The 21,955-nt window shown below is 46.1% G+C and overlaps 1 protein-coding gene across 11 annotated transcripts in view; it reads left to right on the forward strand.

Moving 5' to 3' along the window:
- Positions 1–21,955, forward strand: part of MTMR3 (myotubularin related protein 3) — a 193,862-nt gene that overhangs the window by 50,678 nt on the left and 121,229 nt on the right. For 9 of the 11 annotated variants that reach the window (XM_039504652.1, XM_039504654.1, XM_039504644.1 and 6 more), the window contains exon 2: positions 11,474–11,554. The exons of 1 other annotated variant lie outside the window; for it this stretch is intronic. The gene's annotated coding sequence lies outside the window, so the exon portion shown is untranslated. Of the gene's footprint in view, positions 1–2,531; positions 2,567–11,473; positions 11,555–21,955 lie in introns of those variants that run through there. One more of the 11 variants, XM_039504646.1, reaches the window with a different exon arrangement.

Raw genomic sequence — 21,955 nt, forward strand, 5'->3', positions numbered from 1 at the left:
GATTTCTACTATGATGCTGTCCCTGGACCCTCTCTCTTTCATATAACCCCTTGGCTGGTAAATGTCAGAAATCTAAGTCTTCCCTCCATCCTCACTTTCCTTTTTTCTGCCAACTCAGGTAGACAAGATGGCATTGGTCACATTCAGCTCATATTTGTGACGTGTTCTTCACAACCCTAAGGCTTAGAAGCTTCAGTTTTGTTTTGAATGAAATGATAAATTCTAAACAAATAGATACCAAGGTAATGGTCCTAGACTTGGAATTTCCATACCAGCCTTTTGCTGGTAGGTGTCTGAAATTTGTGGTCCTCTTTCCACCCTACTCCTCCTGGCTGATGGAATGGAGAATGTATTTTTTTTTCTTAAACTCCCTCCTCCTTCCTACACACTCCAGAGTTTCCCGACTTATAGGGGAGAGGTCTTCTGCTAGTCTAGCTCTTCATTTTTTAATTGTCCTCAACAAGAAAATACTGAAAAACATGCTGTACCTAAATAGGCTGGCCTGAATATGCATTATATGCCCATTATTGGCCAGCCAACCATATTTACTCAAAGGTGTAGCTCCATCAAGGGTAGCATCCTTACCTAGTCAGCCCAATGAACTGCTAAGGTCATTTATGTTGAGAAACCAGAAACACACATGTGAATTATTCAACTTCTTTTTGCCTCTATATAAAAAATGGTCTTGACTTATTTTTTTTAGTTAAAAACATATGCAGTTATGTAGGGAAAGTAAAAATGCACAAATGTTTCCTTAGCTGTCATTTGCTGGACTTCTGCAATTCGTATTTCCTGTAAATTTCATAGTAATGTTTAAGTACACATGTAGCACATTCCCTAAATTCAGAATTGTATGTTAGATTAAATCATGAAAAGAATCCTGTGGCACATTATAGACTAACAGACGTTTTGCAGCATGAGCTTTCGTGGGTGAATATTTTGTATTCACCCACGAAAGCTCATGCTGCAAAACGTCTGTTAGTCTATAAGGTGCCACAGGATTCTTTGCTGCTTTTACAGAACCAGACTAACACGGCTACCTCTCTGATAGATTAAATCATGGTTCTTAACCAGTGGGTTGAGACACCAAGGATGGCTATGAGTAGATTTTGGGGCGTCACGACCACCCATCCTTTCTTTATTGCTAGGTGAGAGGGGAGTCCCAAAACATATGGAAGGGAGGGAGGTTCCAGATCTTTTCTGTTGTAACGTGAGGGTCACAGAATGGGTAAAGTTGGGACCCACTGGACTTAATGTTCCACAAAAAGCTAATTTGATTTATTGCATAGGGCTGTAAGAGCACTTGAGAATATTTAATTGATAAATATTACAGTTTATCAAAGTTAAATAATCCAGTTAGCACCTTTTAAAAAAAGTCTCTAAATACATATTTACTTAGCCCTAATTGCTTAAGTAAATAATGAGTCTTCAAGAATCACTTAAACTGAATCCACATATGTAAATTTGAGTACATAAATAGCATTTTACAAAGGTGTCCTAAACACACTTTTTAAAAGTACCATTGGAAGGTTTGGAAATTTACCTTAATTCCATTCCCACAGAAATGGAACACATACACAAACTGTTTAAATATTAAAGGTTTGATTAAGATTTCTGAATCCAGAAAATTTAGATTTTACACTGGTACTCTGTTCAGTCTAAATTCCTGACTTTGTTAATTTAGCTCAGTTTACAGATGTTTGTATATTATTATAGGTACAAATGTTTTCCCCTTTCTGCCTACTGTTGTCATTTATAGGGTCCCTTGTATGTTTAAATTGTTGACTGCTGATAACTATTTTGTTTTTTACCTTCAGTACCTACTGAATGTGTATTTTGGTTGAAGAATTGGACATCCAGAATTGTTGTTTAAAAATGATGTAGTCAGTTTGTGATGCTTGTATCTGAAAACATTGTACTTTTTCCTATTGCAAGTAAACTCTAAGATTACTGTAAATAAAAGAGATGGGAAAGAAAAAAAACCCACTTATTTTTCCTTTTTCAGTTTCCTTCCATTGTGTGTTTTGTGTGTAGTAAGTTTAACTAATGATGGAGCATGCCTTTCTTTCAGACTGCAAGAGGGGGTGTTTACTAATGATAGCAGCAGCAGAGTTTAAACTGAAGCTGTAGTGACAAGTAAGCAGCAGGCAGCTTTGTGCACAGAGAGAAAAGAAAACTGGTTAGCCCTAGCACAATTAACCTGAGCTGATGTTGCTCTCAGGTCTGCCTTAAAGATCTTTCAAACACAAGCAGAGGAGCGCAGAACGTGTGTGTGTGTGTGTGTGTGTGTGTGTAAAACAGGGTTAGAAAATAATCAGGACAATGTTTAAAGAGTGTTGTATCAGAAAAGAAAAACAGAAGTTGACACTGTGTCTTTATGAAAAACTTTTCCTTGTATGCTTATATATGACATGGTCACATGCATACATTTCTGTTTAAAGGAGATAACAGATACTTCTGGTTAAAAGAAATGTTCCTGCAGGGCATTTAGAATTGAAGCAGGTCAAGCAAGTGATGGTGGGCTCTTGGCCTTTTTATTGTAAGGGTGGATGACACTATGGAACAGGTATTTGGACTGATTTCTAGCAAATAGAATGGTTTTAGGGATCGTAATAGAACCAGCCTGTTGCTTGGTTAATTTCCAAAATGCAAAATTTAACTACTAAGTTAATCAGAATGGTAGATGCTCTTGTGATTTCACACTGGCTGTTTGTACTAACTTTTTCCCTGTGAAAGTGACTCTTAACTAATGCAAGGGAAGAGAGAATTTTAGTTTTAAAATTTTATGAAAAGAGAATCCAAATTTTTTTCATTTGTTAGCTTTTGAGTGCTTTTCATCCAGCTTTCTTGTCTGTGTATTGTGATTGTGACTAAAACAATGTAAATGCACAGTACTATGTAAATACTTTATAGTGGCTTTGGCCAGGCCAAGCATACTTTTTCATCTATGCTTACATACAGTGGCAACCTTTTTCTTTCTGTTATGGTCCTTGCTCCAGTCAGATGATGCCTTTATCATCTCCAAGTTGCATCACTGAAATGTGCTGTTGATGGGACTGGCTATACCTGAAGACAACTTAGAAGATTTTGCTGGTACAAAAGACAGCTCTGTACTTTCTTAACAGTTCCATGCAAGGAACAGGAGGTATATTGATTGTACTGGCATCCTGTTTGTTTCCGAGTGTAATTCAGGATGTTTATTTTGAACTATAAATCCTGCTATGATTTGAGTATTGAGATGCAGATCCTCAGCTGGTATAAGTGGATTTACACAAGCGGAGTATCTGCACCAGGTACCTGAAACACCACCCTTGTGTTATCTTGACATTTTACAGCAGTTGTCACACTCAAGCTACCTGTCCCCTGATTTGTACTGCAGAGTGATAGGGCAGGACATCCTCAGTAGTGGACCTTCAGTTGTGGAACTTCTTTCACTAAGCAGCACTGCAGTCTGATACAGCCAGCTTAATTTTCAGGTCATGCTCATCTGTTTGTTCAAGCTTCTTCAGAGAAGTGTTGAGAAAGTATTCTTTAATTTGATTCATGGTACAAGTTTTCACAGAAGAAGTCCACTGAAAAAATTAATTAGAAAAATAGTAAGGAAAATACTACACTAGGAAAGTGCAGTAATGAATTTCATTATCCTAGAAAATATTTTTACAATATTTCTTAGCATGTTTGAATATTTAAAAACTAGCTGTATTAGCTCCCACTTTAAAAAGAGATCAGAATATATGCAGCTTATCATAGAAGTGGCATGTCTGGGGCTCTGTCCCGGAGCGGCCGCTCTGTTTTTTTGGTAGGCTTGTCTCAGCTCCTTTTGGTTTCACGCAGCACTGTTATGGCCCCTGTCCTTCATGCCCTTTGAGATTTTATTCAAATATTCAGGCAAATATTCAAATATTTTGCGATTCTGGGACTCCATGGTCCCTGTGTTGATGAGCTCTGCATGGTCACCTGTGCTGATCAGCTCTCCACACTGGGCAAACAGGAAATGAAATTTAAAAGTTTGCAGGGCTTTTCCTGTCTGCCTGGCCAGTGCATTGGAGTTGAGAGCGCTGTCCAGAGTGGTCACAATGGAGCACTCGGGGATAGCTCCCGGAGGCCAATACTGTCGAATTGCATTCACACTACCCCAAATTTGACCTAGCAAGGTCGATTTCAGCGCTAATCCCCTCGTCGGGTAGGAGTACTGAAATCGATTTTAAGACCCCTTTAAGTCAACAGAAATGGCTGCGTTGTGTGGACCGGGTGCAGGGTAAAATTGATCTAACGCTGCTAAATTCGACCTAAACTCATAGTGTAGACCAAGGCTTTGTCTCTTAATTGTTTCTGTCGGTCCTCCCTGCCCCCCAGTGATTGCCAATTGACTTCATTTGTCCCTACTAATCCATCCTGTCCTTTTCCCAAACCCCTTCAGTTCCCTCCAACCTAATCACCATCTGCTCAAAAACATCCCCCAATTTATATACCTATACGCTAAGCTCAGATCCCCTCTTCTCCTGTCTACAGCTCAGAACTACCCACACAGCTCTGAACCTTTTCCTACCTGACATCCCCAGGCTCAGAATGGAGAACACAGAATAGAGGACGAGGGAAAAGGAGAAACAACAGAATAGATTAATAAAGAGTAAATTAGACCTCCAGTGCCCAGTGGATCTGCAGTGCATGTCAGGGACATTTTATCCCACTGTGTACACAAACTGCTCACATTTACAATACAATATTCTATTAGCTTCTAAAGTATTGAATGAATGAAAACAGCAAATCAGGAGAGAGGATGTGAAATTTCACAGGGGAAGTGAAAGATTCTTCCTTTTTCTGCCGTAATGGAAGCTTGAAGCTGTTGGAGTGTTTTCCCCAGTGTTGAGGCGGATGCAGGAGAATCCTGGTACATGGGGTCTTAACTCCAAATAGAGATTTTCTCTAAAGTATCAAAGTAAAGAGGATTTTAGTGTAATCCCATTTAAGGTTGAAATAATTGTTTAGCATATGATTATTTGCAGCAGATTATCAATCTGGAAAAAATATAGATACTTTATAATGAAGGATTCTGCCTTTGCTCTCCCTTTCCATTGCAATGATAAATTTCAAACTGCCTCTTGCTGTTAGATAATATGACAGTAGTGGTCTGGACCGTGCTTTTGTCTGACTCTTCTCTCATTTGAATCTTTGCTTGCTGCCCGAGACTTCAGAATTTTCTCCATTGGCATTTACTTCTGAGTTCCATTTCTTAGGGAGATGTGAGAGGTAATCTCAAATTTCAACCAGAGTGCAAAGATAAATCAAGATAAGCATATTAATCAAATGACTTTTTAAAACTGTGGATTAATGCCCAACCCTAACTAGGGATTGCGGGGAGCGAAGAAAACTATCCTATCCCCATTTTCACAGAGTTCTACAGAGAGCCAAATCAGTCACCACTAATGCTTTGAGATTAGCAATGCCTGGATTTAATCTTGAGTAACTGTTGAGAGAGGCTTCACCAAAACAAAACCTTGTAAAAGCTCTTGAATTTGTAGACATAAAATATATTTTTTTTCTTGGTGAAGCTGGTCATCTAGGAAATTTTATAGAAAGACAGGAATCCAAGTGAAGTAAAAGGCTCTTTAGGTAGTATCTGAGTTACAGAAATTGCCTAAAACCTGAGTTTGGAGGAAGGAAATTCAGTGTGGCTGAATGCTCTTCGTTCATTCTCTGTCACCTCATTTGTTCATGTGTATATGTTTAGCTACTGGCCCAATGGACACTATATTCTAAACTGGGAAACCAACTCCCTAACTAATCCAGGGAGGTGTATCACAGAGAAGAACAGTGCTAGAATAAAACAGTGCTGGAATAAAACAGTAACTATTTCCTGGAAAGCCTCCTGCTTTCCCTCCCTATTTGTGTGTTAGGGTTTTCTTTAGATAGCAGCCTCAATATATCCAGTTGCAGGAGACACTCTTGGGTATAGGCCCGCAGATATCTGCTGCTGTGGTTTTCAGCTCAGTCACAAGACCACATGGTGCCCAATTCCAGAGTTTTCAGCATTCCAAGGAATATGTAACCTTCTGATGTTTTGAGAACTTGGAATAAGAAGCTGTGAGGGGAATAGAAGTAAAAGGAAACAAGAGCAGGGGAGAAATAAACAGAAAAGAAGTAAAGTTGAGAGTAAGGAAAACAAAGTGGACAAACAAAGGAGAGAAAGTGGCAGGTGTGCCATTATGTGGACAAAAAGAAAGTGGAGAGGTGCCCATTTACCATACTGCCAAGGGATGTGTGTGTGAGCCACTCCATTAAAGTATTTAAAAATAAGAACAAAATAAGGAACTTCTTATATGAAACCATATTTACATAACATTAGGTTGCGACATAACATGGCACAATCAAAGCAGAAATGCTATAATTGAACAAGCAAAAAAACCCCAAACCCTGTTTTAAAGATGATTGTCAAAGAAACAAACAAAATTGTGCATCTTCTTTTCTGCTTCTTCATGATGAAGGCTAAACAAGATTTGGGTGTTTTTTTTTTTCTTTCCAAAAGCTCTTCCCTTCACTTTGTCTTGTCTTGTAAATATTAGGAATGTAAAATCTTGCCTTTCGAGTTTTTGCTGGAAGTTTCTTTGGAGGTTCAGAGAAGTGGATTGGGAGCTTCCTGGGCCATTAATTGACAGGGCAGATTTACCAGATAGTAACTGTGAAAAAACGGGACGGGGGTGGGGAGTAATAGGCACCTATATAAGAAAAAGTCCCAAAAAATGGGACTGTCCCTTTGAAAACAGTACATCTGGTCACCCTAGGCAGATGGGTTAAATTTTTAACTAATATCTTTTCTCCCACCAGTTTGTCAGAATTTGAATTAAATAGATGTTAACAAAGGAAAGATTAACTAAAAATTCCATGGTTCATAGTTCACTGCCATGATATTTGTGATGTCATAATGCTACTATTTCTTCAGTTCTCCATAGAGTCTTCTAGGAAAAACGGTGTCAGGATAAACAAGACCTAAATTTCTAAATGTAATAAACAACTAGAATAAAACAGTCTGGCAGGTGGGTGAGGGTGAGTCTTTTATAACTTCTTTATATATTTGAAAAGAAGAAAAACAGAGATACAAACTTACTTATTTTCCTTTACAAGTCATCTTTAACTTCTTAGGACTCAATCCTACAGACTCTTATTCATATGAACAATCCCTTAATGGTATAACTTAAAGCAGCCATGTAGGTGCTCTAACTCTCGTCGGTGTGGGACCAGCACAGACTGGCCTTTAGAATTTGGGAGCTGTAACTAGTTTTCTGGCCCTTTCATCTCCTGAGTCAAATGGAACTTGCATACCAGAGAGAATCTGTCAGTACACCTCTACCCCGATATAACACGGCCTGATATAACATGAATTTGGATATAATGCAGTAAAGCAGCGCTCCGGGGGTGGTGGGGCTGCGCATTCTGGCGGATCAAAGCAGGTTCGATATAACGCGGTTTCATCTATAATGCAGTAAGATTTTTTTGGCTCCCAGGGACAGTGTTATATCGGGGTAGAGGTGTATTAATTTCAAATGTGACATTTCAATTTTATTATGTTAAAAATAAATAAAAAAGAATACTGTATATCCAATCACTCTCCTACATCAGAAACTGAGACTGTTACCCTCTCTGCTGGTTGGTATTTGTAAGATGATAGCTTAATTCAAAGTGGTGTTTCTTGGTATAGCCCAGAGGTGGGCCACATCTGGGCCACGGGACCCCCCTGCCTGGCCCCATAGCTCCTGGCCCTGGAGGCTAGCCCCTGGCCCCTTCCCCGCTGTTCCTTCTTCCCTGCAGCCTCAGCTCACTGCGCTACTGGTTGGCGGGGCTGTGAGCTCCTGGGGCAGTGCAGCTGCAGAGCCCGGCCTGACCCGGTGCTCTGTGCTGCGTCGTGGCGTGGCTGGCTCCCGCCGCGCGGCGTGGTGCTCTGGGTGGCATGCCTGTAGCATTGCCAGCCACTGGTGTGACGGGTTGGATCACAGAACCCCTCCTGGGAGCTGCCACCCGATGTGTCAAGACTACTTCTGTTCCTGACTTTCCTACCAGTTTGGGGCCTCAGCACCCTGTCCTGCTGAGCCAGACACTCCCGTCTGCTCCAGCACAGACCCAGGGTCTGAATTACTTGCCCCAAAGTTGCAGGTTTACCTGAAAGCAGCTCACAGAAGTGTTTCTGTCTTAACACTCAGATGCCCAACTCCCAATGGGGTCTAACCCAAATAAAGCAGTTTTCCCCTGCATAGAGCTTATACAGGGTAAACTCATAAATTGTTTGCCCTCTATAACACTGATAGAGAGAGATGCACAGTTGTTTGCTCCCCCAGGTATTAATACATACTCTGCGTTAATTACTAAGTAAAAAGCGATTTTATTAAATACAGAAAGTAGGATTTAAGTGGTTCCGAGTAGTAACAGACAGAACAAAGTAAGTCACCAAGCAAAATAAAATAAAATGCACAAATCTATGTCTAATCAAACTGAATACAGATAATCTCACCCTCAGAGATGCTTTAGTAAGTTTTTTCCTCAGACTGGAGACCTTCCAGGCCTGGGCACAATTCTTTCCCCTGGTACAGCTCTTGTTCCAGCTCAGGTGGTAGCTAGGGGATTCTTCATGATGGCTCCTCTCTTTAGCCAGCTGAAGGACAAATGGAGGGGTCTCCCAGGGGTTTAAATAGACTTTCTCTTGTGGGTGGAGACCCCCCTCCTCACCTGTATGCAAAGTCCAGCTCCAAGATGGAGTTTAGGAGTCACCTGGGCAAGTCACATGTCCATGCACGGCTCACAGTTTTTACAGGTAGCATCTATTGTTTACAAGCTACCTTGAATGACCTCAAGTAGACTTCTTATGTGGATTGGTGCATTCCAAGATCCATTGTCCTTTAAGTGTTTCTTGATTAGGTACTTAATTTCAACATTCCTTTCTCCAGGAACTGACCAAATCATCTACTAAGGTTATTTAGAAATCAAGCCAGTACACAGCCAACATTCATAACTTAGAATACAAAAAAGATACCTGCATACAAATAGGATTAATGCATTGAGTAGATTATAACCTTTATGGAAATATGTTACATGGCATATGTAGCATAAAACACCATTCTAAGCATATTTCCATGAAGCCTTATGGGAGATACTGTCACAACCGGCGCTCCAGGTAGCGTGGTCAGGGAGCAGGGGGGTTGTATAGTGGGCTGGGGAGTTCGGGGTGTTAGGGGCGGTGGGGTGGATAGGGGTTGGGGTGGTCAGAGGGTGGGGAACAGGGGGGTTGAATGGAGGTAGGGGTCCTGGGGGGGCAGTCAGGAAGGAAGGGGGGTTGGATGGGGCAGCAGGGGGCACTCAGGGGCAGGCGTTCTGGGGGAGGGACTGGGAACAGGGTGGTGGTGGATGGGACAGGAGTCCCAGAGGGGCTGTCGGGGCGAGAAGCGGGGGGGAGGGTGTCAGATAGGGGGTGGGGACCGGCCCATGCCTGGTTGTTTGGGGAGGCAGAGCCTCCCCTAACTGGCCCTCCATACAATTTCGGAAACCAGATGGGGCTTTCAGGCCAAAAAGTTTCCCCACCCCTGGTATAGCTTGTTGTTGTTTTGGCCCAAGTTGCTAACTTAGGAAGTGATAACATTTTAGCTGCTTATCTGTGACCAGCAGCTTTACAGAGGAATGCTAATGAATCTGTCATGAAGTAGTTTCCAAATACTGCCAGAAATAAACTTCTGTAATGACTTGCTGGGTCTTCATGTCAAACGAAGCTTTGTGCAACTGATCAACTGTAAAACTGAGCTTTGTGCAGTAAGCTTGATTTGAGATTAAGAGACAGTAAGTTTAAGATTAGTTGGTAATCAGGCCGTGTTTTTTCTGCTTCATATGTCACTAAACATCATCAATCATAAAGACTCTGGAATTGGAAATTAACCTGCAGTTTTGCTCAATTGTGCAAGGCATAATAAAATAGTTTTTCTGTATCCTACTTTTTTAGCCTGTTTGTATTAATAATTGTGATTTAGTGGCACATTTATCCTTTCTAGTATCTATCAAGATAAAACATTGATAGTGCAAGATTTTTTTATTGTAGCTGAAAGTTAGTCAGTCTGTGTTCTTCTCTAAAGTATATTGACTAAATACTGTCTTAAAATCCTTGTGCTTGATAGATTTTGCTCCTATGTTTGTGTTTTTATTTTTCAGTTCTCTCCTCCAAGCACCTCAGACCTAAAATTAGATATCCCTGTTTTTTGTGTACTGGAAGTATTATTTTCTTTTTTTAGTCTTTCCTGTTGTAAAGCACTAACTAATTTAGACAATGCATATGTAAGAAAATAGGGATTTTTAACTAGAATCTGATTGAGGGGTATATCTCCATTGATAGATGTCACGTTGGTAGACTATTATCATTGGTAGAATGGTATTTCTGTTTAATTTAGATTTTCCTGGCTCATATGCCTCTGGCATGCCATTAGGGTGGTTTAAAAGTTACTGTAAAGATCAACACAAGTAGTTTACTGGGTTTGTGGAAGTGGTGTTCCATCTGTTTGGTTACTTGCATACTCCTAGAAATGGCTGGTTTCAGACAGGAGTTTTAATTTTGGGGTTCTGGTATTCAATTTAGCATACAGTTTTTAGCCTCGTGATTTCAATAGTCAGAGTAATCATACAAATGTGATGAAAGATGCCTGTGGATCCTAGGTGAAGTCATTGCATAGGAACGAGGCAAATTAGACATTTCACCCCTATAGAGGCTGGGCTTTTGCATAGTTGGGGCAAAAATATTTTACATTAATACTTTCAAAGGCATCTGTCTGCACAATTTTAGGTAACTTAAAAAAATTGGGATTAGGAAGAAATTTTTTATATGGAGATAATTGTCCACTTTTTTTTTTTTTTTTTTTTACACTCTCTGTAATGCATCTGGTACTAGGGATGGTCAAAGAGAAGATAACAACAGATTAGATGGCCACTGATCTGATGCAGTACGTCTGCTCCCATTAATGGTTTTGTTTTTTCAATTTGACTTTTTTGGGGGGGGGGGGTAAAAAGCCAAATCTATTTCTAGTCTGGTGTAGATACTAGCTTTCACAAAGTCTGTTGCTGAATAATATCTTCTAATACTTCCCTATTGGGAAGAGGGTTGAAAAACAGTTGCAATACCTTATGGGCAACTTTTCTGACCCATTCCCTTCCAAGAGTCAGACTTTAACTGGAACCCTGTGTGCTTCATAAATCTGTATGACCCCTTCAAAGCTTGTTGCTTTCACCAATAGAAGTTGATCCAGTAAAAGATATTACCTCACCCACCTTCAGGTATATTGAGATGTGGCTAATTATGAGGTCTCATGCAGTAGCCAGCAGTTGTTGACTTTTCATTTTTAAACTGGGAAGAGTTGTGTGGCAATTGAGTTTAATATCCTGTTTTTGAAAAAAAAAAGAAATGCTTTTCTGATTGAAGACTTTTAAAGTACAGTCTTTGATTTTGCAGCTTTCAATGTGAAGTGTCAGAAAAGCAACATCTGAAACTTGCTGGGACAAAGAAGACTCATTTGTTACCTATCACTATTTGGTAAGTTTATAGATTTTATCTAGACAAGTTTTGCTGCAGGTTTCCACAGCTGTGATTGATTAGTCTGTTCATGAAATAAGAGGCAAACTAAGGTCAACACCCTCTCAAAAATACTTTCAAGTCATCTCTGCCCTCATGGTGGAGGGTAAAAGATTTATCCTCTGCCCAATGTCAGCTGTCTCACCTGCCTCTGAGGCCATGTCTACATTACCACTTATGTCGACAAAATTTGTCGCTCATGGGCATGGAAAACCTCCCCACCCCCCCTTAATGACATAAGTTTCGCTGGCTTAAGGGGATAGTGTGCACAGTGCTATGTCGGCAGGAGAGGTTTTCACTGGTACAGCTGTGCCATTGAAAGCTTGCTAGCGTAGACATGGCATTGGATAAAAAATCCCAAACCATCTCCTGGAGTGCTTAATGCCCCCATCTTGCCACTTTTTTTTAATCAAAACCTTCCGTTTCCTACCTGCAACTTCTACAGTGCATTTAAGGGTTGTTAGAACGAAAATCTGTATCACACTGGACATTTTGGGGGCAGTACAAAATCTATGTTAATACCAAAATAATGAAATTCAGGTGCTGGGAAAGGAAGGAAGGGAAAGAGTATTAAATACTGTGGTCTCTCTCTTTCCCTTTTTCTTTCTCTCCTACTTTACTTTGTTCTCAGCACTAAGCAGATATCTTTACATATCTTTAAATGTGAGATTATAAACTTTACTAGGCATCTTGCTCTTTCAGCCAGGACATGTGGATGGAGAGGGTAACAGGAGAAACATAAACACCTTACTTGGTCAGAAATAGAACGACAGTAGAAAGGATAACCCCATACTTTGAAAACTTTATAGCAGAACTGATGAGCCACAGAATGAAGTCTTATTTTTAAGAACAAAGATTACTAGCAACCATCTGTCTAGGAATAGGGATTTGAACTTGAGTCAGGTTTTCTTGAACAGTCAGGACCTAAACTGTATTTGAGAATTTTCATCTGATTTGGGGAAAATGTTAGTAACCCACAGTAAACCACTGGAGATTTGCTAGCTGTAGTTAAACCAGATTGGAACTCTTACTCCATTCAACTACAAATCAGGGAAGATTAACTCCGGTCCTGTGTGAGAGGTGGTCTTGAGAATGGATTTCTTTGGACAGTTTGTGCTAATCTCATTTTGTACTGAATTGCCCTGGAATGTGGTATGTGTGGATTGACATCAGTGAAATCCAACAAAGCTGTCTGTTAAGAAAAGACTAAAGTTCACTGAAACAAGGTTTCATTTTCAGAGTATTGCTGATAATTTTTACAGCCAAATCTTTTTCAGCTATTTATTTTACAGTTCAGGATCCTACTTCTAGTCTGTAAGAAATATATTGCTTGTTTCCAGGCATATGACACCTTATTTGAAAACCTGCTCACTCTTTAATTCTTCTGAGCTTTAGCAGTGAGAACTGCTAAATCAATTCTGATCATAGTGATTTTCTGATCATAGTGATTGAACACCGAGATGGGTTTCTGTAGCCCAGATCTATAAAGAAGTTGTGTTCAGATTTTTCAGCCAAGTTTTTTCTGGTGATTCACCTAATGTGATGGCGTTCCCAGAGGGTTTAATGCCTGCATATTTGTTTTCCTCTTTGTCTCTTGGGGACTGTCGCAGGGCAGGTGTGGGATAGGGTAAGAGTTGTTGTTGCCCCGCAGCTAAGTCTGCGTGATCACTCTTCGTCTCGGGGTAGTGTGACCTAACGGCCAAAGTGAATATGGTTGCCCTCTCCTTCCAGGCAGTGTGACCCAATGGCCAAAGTCTAGATGGTTGCCGTGAGGTGCGGGCTGCTTGGCCAAATGGCCAGAGTCTATATATAAGACTACAGTTTAGTCATGGGTATTTTTAGTAAAAGTCATGGACAGGTCATGGGCAATAAACAAAAGTTCACAGCCCGTGACCTGTCAATGACTTATACTAGGAATACCTGTGATTAAATCTTGGGGCTGGGTCACCCGGGGCCAGTGGCACCAGCTTCTGGGGATCATGGACCACAGTTGCTCCAGCCACCTGGGAACCACCGCCGAGGCCAGCCTCCCTATTGGGGTAGGGTGGCATTCTCACCGGAGTCAACATCTCTTTGTGGCCTAGCAGCCAAAGTCAATATGGCTGCCCTCTTCAGCAGGGCTGAGTGGTCTAGTGCCCTGTTGGGGGAGTGGGCCACCACTTGGGGGTGGTGGTGGCTAGGGTAAGGGGATCTGGGCCCTCCCTGCTCCGCCGGGTCCCAGCTCGGGGCCCTGGCAGCGGGGAATATGACCAAAGCATGCTGATGCCACCTGGCACAATGACTAGTCCCCCTGAGCTACTTCCTACCTTGTCCCTGGTGCAGTGGTCCAGATGTTGCCAGGGTCTGTGGGCTCCTCAGCCTGTGCAGCTCTCAGCAACTCTGATACTCTTTGGGCATCCACCTGGGTTTTGGCACCTCTGGCATCTGCCGCCAGGAGCCTCGGCAGTTCTTGTGTTGTAGCTTGCAATGTGCATCCTCTCTTCTCAGCAGTCCACCTGGAATGAGCTGGGCAGCTCCCTTTTATACCTGGTCTCCAGCTGGAGCATGCCCAGCAGGGCTGAGGGGGCACGGCCACCTTGTCCCAAATGGAGGAGTTAACCCCTGCAGTACTAGTGAGGGGCAGGCATGCTCCGTCACAGGGACCATAGCCAGCTGTTATAAATTAGAACAGACCCCAGGGCTGACTTGTGCCAGAACTGAGGCAAAAAATCAGGATGTTTGTCAGCATCTCTTTTTCTCTTTCCGTGTGCTGCCCTGCTTAACTGTAGGATCAGTCAGAACTATCCTGCTGTCTCTGGGGCACTCACAGATTGGCAAGAATTAGGCAGTGGAACACCAGACCTACTCTCCTGCAGTGCAGCTGGTGGCCTTCAGGGAAGCTGATGAGCAGCTGCAGCAGGGAAGGAACAACAGTCTCCAGTGCTTTCAACTCACATGCACCAGAGCTGCTGCTGGGGTTATATGGGAAGCAGTGAGAGGCAGTTAAGGAGGTAGTGCCACCATCCTCTCCATAGAGGCTGATTCAAACACTGTAGTTCAAAAATCACAGGACACAGCTCAGTTGCTTTCAAATACATATTTTCTTCTGAACTTCTTCTGGGTAACAATTTAGAGTTGCGAGGGCCACGTATAGGACACCACTAATGTTGACTACATGATGACTAATTGCCTTCTGAAAAGAGATAACTGACTCTGTGGATGAGGGGAAAGCAGCGAACATGTTATTCCTTGTCTTTAGCAAAGCTTTTAATACAGTCTCCCACAGTATTCTTGCCAGCAAGTTAAAGATGAATGGACTATAAGGTGGATAGAAAGCTGGCTAGATCATTGGGCTCAATGGGTAGTGATCAATGCCTCCATGTCTAATTGGCAGCCGGTATCAAGCGAAGTGCCCCAAGGGTTGGTCCTGGGCCGGTTTTGTTCAATATCTTCATTAATGATCTGGAGGATGGCGTGGACTGCACCCTCAGCAAGTTTGCAGATGACATTAAACTGGTAGGAGTGGTAGATACGCCAGAGGGTGGGATAGGATACAGAGTGACCTAGACAAATTGGAGGATTGGGCCAAAAGAAATCTGATGAGGTTCAACAAGGACAAGTGCAGAGTCCTGCACTTAGGATGGAAGAATCCCATGCACTGCTACAGAGTAGGGACTGAGTGGCTAGGCAGCAGTTCTGCAGAAAAGGACCTAGGGGTTCTTCTTCGAGTGCTTGCTCATATCCATTCCAGGTAGGTGTGCGCGCTGTGCGTGCACGTACGTCGGAAGACTTTTACCCTAGCAACTCCCTGTGGGTCGGCTGGGTCGCCCCCTAGAGTGGCGCCGCCATGGCGCCGGATATATACCCCTGCCGACCCGACCGCTCCTCAGTTCCTTCTTACCGCTCGTGTCGGTCGTTGGAACAGTGGAGCACAGCTTAGCTGTCCTCCACTTCCCTAGCTTCTCCTTGTTCTTCATATCTTCTTGTATATAGTTTGTTTTAGATATATAGTATAATTAGTATAAATAGTTCTTAGGTAGTTGGTTTAGAAATAGTTAACGGGGTTTGGGCGTTAGCCCTTCCCCGCACCCGGTGCCGGGGCCCATGCCCGGTTCACCAGGGTTCAAGCCATGCTCGGCCTGTAAAAAGCCGATGCCCACAAGCGATCCCCATGACTCGTGTCTGGGGTGCCCCGGGGAATCGCACATATCAGATGCAAATCCAACACTCAAGTCATTTAAGCTGAGAAGAAAGAAGGAGAGCGACTTTCATTTAAAGACCCTCCTCATGGAGGCCGCTTTGAACCCTCCGTCCTTGGCACCAAGCGCCGACCGCTCTTCCAGCAGCGCTCCTACGGCACCGGAATGCGCCGGCACCGCCAATACACTGCGGCACAAGCTCATGATCGGCACAAGGTCATGATCGGCACTGATCCCTCTCGCTGAAGCAGAAGAGGTCGAAGTCTTCAGCTTCTTCCCTGCCTTTGGTGATGCAGGCTCAGCCCCGTTCGGACCGCCCGGCACTTACACCTGCTGCAGCACCGACGGCTGGGGTACCGTTGACTCCGGTCCCGAGAGGGCCGTCAAGTCCGGTACCGGAGAGCTCCCCTCCTGTGGTTGAGCGGACGGTCCTGTCTGCGCCTGAGACGTTCTCGGCTGCAAGGGACCTTATCGCAATGATGGAGTCGGCCCTGCCTCAGCCCCCCGGCACCGCCGGTGCGGGCAGTACCTTCGAGAGGCAAACCGTCCATGATGACGCCTCCGTCAGTTGCTTCGGTGGCCCGGCACCGATCCCGATCCAGGTCCCGGCGTTGTTCGCCTTCTTATGGCTGTTCACGATCCCGACTCCGCTCGCAGTCCCGGCACCGATCGCCATACCGGTACCGGTTGTACTCGCGGCACGGATTGCCATCTTGGTACCGTTCCAGCTCTCGGCACTGAGACTCTTGCAGCCGTTCCCGCCGGAGACCGTCGAGATCCAGGTCGACCTCCCGGCACAGGGCTGGTCGCAGGTCCCGGTCTCACTCTCGGCACCGGTACGACTCCAGGCACCGATCCCCGGCACCGAGGAGATCACCAACAGGAGAAAGGGCCTCATATAATCGCTTGGCCCCCCCCGGCTGTCCAGACACCCGTCCGTGTCCTTGCAGGTGGGTAGCTCGCATGCCCAGGACGCTGATGTGCCTGCTGCTCTGTTCCACGAGCCCCGGGCTCAAGATCATGGACCTCAGCAGTGGGGTTTCTGGACACCTTGGGCATACCATCAGGCCCAAGGTGCACCCCCAGGTCCGTCGCACTCTGCCACCTCAGAGCACTGGGTGCCGGAGGCGACAATAAGCTGTCCTTCACCCTCTCCACAGGAAGTGTCGGCTCCACCTGAGGACTCCCAACCCCCCACGGAGGCACAGCCCACCCACCAGGACGAGCCCTCGGCTGACCCGCTTGTCCCGGGTGTCTCCTCATCTTCCTCCCCGGATGAGGCGGTAGCCGGAACCTCGTCTGTCGGTCCTCCCCCAGTCGACCTACGTGCCCATCAGGACCTCCTCATGCGTGTGGCACAAAATATAAACTTACAGGTCGAGGAGGTTCTGGAGGTGGAGGACCCAGTGGTGGCCATTCTGTCGTCGGATGCCCCCACGAGAGTGGCTCTTCCTTTCATCAGGACGATCCAGGCCAATGCCAACATGATCTGGCAGTCCGCGGCCTCCGTCCCACCTGCTGCACGAGGCGTGGAACGCAAATATATGGTGCCCTCTAAGGGCTATGACTACTTGTATGTCCACCCTCCACCTTGCTCCCTCGTTGTCCAGTCAGTTAACGAGAGGGAACGCCATGGTCAGCAGGCTCCAGCCCCAAAATCTAAAGACACTAGGCGCATGGACTTGCTGGGGCGCAAGGTCTATTCGGCAGGGGCGCTCCAGCTCCGAGTGGCTAACGAGCAAGCCCTCCTTAGCCGCTATAATTATAACACATGGGCGGCGGCGGACAAATTTAAGGAGTGCTCCCACAGGACTCCCATCAGGAGTTTGCCGCTATCTTAGACGAGGCGAAGAAAGTGGCGAGAACTTCCCTTCAGGCTTCTCTAGACGCGGCGGACTCAGCTGCCAGGACGCTGGCTTCAGGGGTCACGATGCGACGTCTATCGTGGTTGCAGGTCTCAGGCCTCCCCCCGGAGCTCCAATACACCATTCAGGACCTCCCCTTTGAAGGGCAAGGCCTCTTTTCAGACAAAACTGACCCTAGGCTACAAAGCCTAAAAGACAACAGGGTCATTATGCTCTCGTTGGGCATGCACACTCCAGTAACGCAGCGCAGGCCCTTCCGCCCACAACCACACCGCTCGTACCCTCAGATCAAGCAAAGGCAAGACCTTCCCAGAGGACGGGGCAGGACTGGTCGCCGACGGCAGTCGGGCAACCAAGGGGGCCATAACCGAGGTCCCTCCAAGCCCCCTGCAGGGCCAAAACCTTCCTTTTGAAGGTGTGCCCGAGGGCATTTGTACCAGTTTCATTAAAGGATCCATTCCCACCATTCTACAACCGTCTCTCCTTTTTCCTCCCTGCGTGGTCCCAGCTAACGTCGGATCGCTGGGTCTTATGCACGCTGGAATTTGGATACCACCTCCAATTTATTTCACACCCCCCCCTTCCACCCACCCTCCTCGTCCCTCTTCAGGGACCCCTCTCACGAGTAGCTCCTCCTCCAGGAGGTTCAGACGCTCCTTGCCAAAGGAGCCATAGAGGAGGTACCAGAATACGAATGGGGCAAGGGGTTTTACTCCCGCTACTTCCTAATCCCCAAGGCAAAGGGGGGGTCTCAGGCCCATCCTCAACCTGCGGAAACAAACACGTTCATGATAAAATTGAAGTTCCGCATGGTATCCTTGGGGACTATCATCCCATCCCTGGATCCCAGAGACTGGTACGCTGCCCTCGACATGCAAGATGCCTATTTTCACATAGCCATCTACCCGCCTCACAGGAGGTTCCTACGGTTCATAGTCAACCGCCAACATTTCCAGTTCGCGGTCCTCCCCTTTGGACTCTCTACAGCTCCAATGGTATTCACAAAGTGCCTGGCTGTAGTCGCCGCCCACCTCCGCCGCTGTCGGATACACGTGTTTCCATATCTGGACGACTGGCTTATCCGGGGGTCCTCCAAGGAGCAGGTGACCCATCACGTCCGCATTGTCAAGGACCTCTTACTTGCCTGGCTCTCCTGGGTCACATGGCGGCCTGCACGTTTGTGACGAAATACGCCAGGCCTACGCCTCCGTCCCCTCCAATCGTGGCTCCTCTGTGTACCGTCCACGCAGGGATGCCATAGACATGATAGTCACCATTCCCCCGAGCGTCTTAGACTCCCTCAAATGGTGGCTGACACCCTCCCGCGTGTGTACAGGGCTGCCGTTCCATCCGCCCCAGCCCTCGGTATCCCTGACGACGGACGCATCATCCCTCAGTTGGGGTGCTCACCTCAGACATCTACGCACTCAAGGCCTTTGGTCACTTCACGAACTGGCCATGCACATAAATGTCCGGGAACTGAGAGCAGTTCGCCTTGCTTGCCAGGCATTCCAACAGCATTTGCAGGGCTGTTGTGTGTCAATATTCACTGACAACACAACAGCCATGTACTACATAAACAAGCAGGGCGGGACGAGGTCCTCTCCCCTCTGTCAGGAGGCCATACGGCTCTGGGACTTCTGTATAGCCCACTCCATAGACCTTGTAGCGTCATTTCTCCCCGGGGTTCCGAACACGCTGGCGGATCGCCTCAGCAGATCCTTCCTCGCTCACGAGTGGTCGCTTCGTCTGGACATTATTCTTTCCATCTTCCGAAAGTGGGGCTTTCCCCGGGTAGACCTATTTGCGTCCCGCGAGAACAGGAAATGCCAGATGTTCTGCTCCTTCCAAGGCCTCTCACCGGGCTCCATAGCAGACGCCTTCCTTATACCGTGGACGACGCACCTGCTATACGCATTTCCACCATTTCCGCTTGTCCACAGGGTCCTGCTCAAAGTACGCAGGGACAGAGCCCACTTGATCATGATCGCTCCAGCGTGGCCTCGGCAACACTGGTACACCATGTTGCTGGACATGTCCATAGCGGACCCTATCCCCCTTCCTCTTCACCTGGACCTGATAACTCAGGACCACGGCAAACTGCATCACCCAGACCTACCGTCCCTCCACCTCACAGCATGGCTCCTGAGTGGTTGACCCAGTCCGAGTTGCGTTGCTCCGCCCCAGTGCAGCAAGTGCTCCTGGGTAGCAGGAAGCCTTCCACTAGAGCAACATATTTGGCCAAGTGGAAGCATTTCACGTGCTGGTGCGAAGCACGGCACATTCTCCCAACCGAGGTTTCCATTCCCACCATCTTGGACTACCTTTGGTCTCCAACAACAGGGCCTAGCACTGTCATCTTTGAGAGTGCACTTGGCGGCAATCTCTACCTTCCACCCAGGGGAGAGTGGCCGCTCCGTATTCTCGCACCCTATGGTTTCTAGGTTTCTCAAGGGCTTGGAGCGTCTATACCCACAGGTCCGCCGCCCCGCCCCGTCCTGGGACCTTAACCTGGTTCTCACCAGACTTTTATGTCGCCACCATTTGAGCCGTTAGCAACTTGCTCCCTCCTCTACCTGTCATGGAAAACCTCCTTTCTCGTGGCCATCACATCGGCGAGACGAGTTTCCGAGCTTCGGGCTCTTACGGTAGACCCTCCCTATACTGTATTCTATAAAGACAATGTGCAGTTGAGACCACATCCGGTGTTTCTTCCCAAAGTGGTATCGACCTTCCATGTCAACCAGGAAATCTTCCTTCCAGTCTTCTTTCCGAAGCCGCATTCGTCCCGCAGGGAGCAACAACTGCACTCACTCGATGTGCGTAGGGCGCTCGCCTTTTACATCGAGCGGACAAAACCCTTCTGAAAAACGCCGCAACTCTTCGTTGTGGTGGCTGAGCGGATGAGGGGCTTACCCATTTCCTCGCAGAGGATTTCCTCCTGGGTGACGTCCTGCATCCGCACATGCTATGATTTAGCTCATGTTCCACTGAGCTGCATCACAGCGCACTCTACCAGGGCTCAAGCCTCATCTGCCGCTTTCTTGGCTCACGTGCCTATACACGAGATTTGTCGCGCAGCTACCTAGTTCTCGGTCCATACCTTCGCCTCCCACTATGCCCTGGTCCAGCAGTCCAGGGATGACGCAGCCTTTGGCTCTGCAGTTTTACACTCTGCGACATCTCACTCCGACCCCACCGCCTAGGTAAGGCTTGGGAATCACCTAACTGGAATGGATATGAGCAAGCACTCAAAGAAGAAAAGATGGTTACTCACCTTTGTAACTGTTGTTCTTCGAGATGTGTTGCTCATATCCATTCCAAACCCGCCCCCCTTCCCCACTGTCGGAGTATCCAGCAAGAAGGAACTGAGGAGTGGTCTGGTCGGCAGGAGTATATATCCGGTGCCATGGTGGCGCCACTCTAGGGGGCGACCCAGCTGACCCACAGGGAGTTGCTAGGGTAAAAATCTTCCGACGAACGTGCACACGCGGCGCGCACAGCTAACTGGAATGGATATGAGCAACACATCTCGAAGAACAACAGTTACAAAGGTGAGTAACCGTCTTTTACAGTGGATGAGAAGCTGGATATGAGGCAACAGTGTGCCCTTGTTGCCAAGAAGGCTAATGGCATATTGGGCTGTATAAATAGGAGCATTGCCGGCAGATCAAGGGACGTGATCATTCCCCTCTATTCGGCATTGGTGAGGCCTCGTGGAGTACTGTGTCCCGTTTTGGGCCTCACACTACAAGAAGAATGTGGAAAAATTGGAAAGAGTCCAGTGAAGGGCAACAAAAATTATTAGGGTGCTGGAGCACATGACTTATGAGGAGAGGCTGAGAGAACTGGGATTGTTTAGTCTTCAGAAGAGAAGAATGAGGTCTGTGGATTTGATAGCTGCTTACAACTACCTGAAAGGGGGTTCCAAAGAGGATGGATCTAGACTGTTCTCAGTGGTAGCAGATGACAGAACAAGGAGTAATGGTCTCAAGTTGCAGTGGGGGAGGTTTAGGTTTGATATTAGGAAACACTATTTCACTAGGAGGGTGGTGAATCACTGGAATGGGTTACCTAGGGAGGTGGTGGAACCTCCTTCCTTAGAGGTTTTTAAGGTCAGGCTTGACAAAGCCCTAGCTGGGATGACTTAGTTGGGAATTGGTCCTGCTTTGAGCAGGGGGTTGGACTAGATACCTCCTGAGGTTCCTTCCAAGCCTGATATTCTATTATTCTATACCAAGGCTCAGCAGCCCTCTAGGTGTACAATTTTGAAAGACCATCTTAGATTAGCCAAGAGGATCAGCATCCCTTCCACTTAA

The sequence above is a fragment of the Mauremys reevesii genome, linkage group 18 (assembly GCF_016161935.1).
Source record: "Mauremys reevesii isolate NIE-2019 linkage group 18, ASM1616193v1, whole genome shotgun sequence".
Lineage (NCBI taxonomy): Eukaryota > Metazoa > Chordata > Testudines > Geoemydidae > Mauremys > Mauremys reevesii.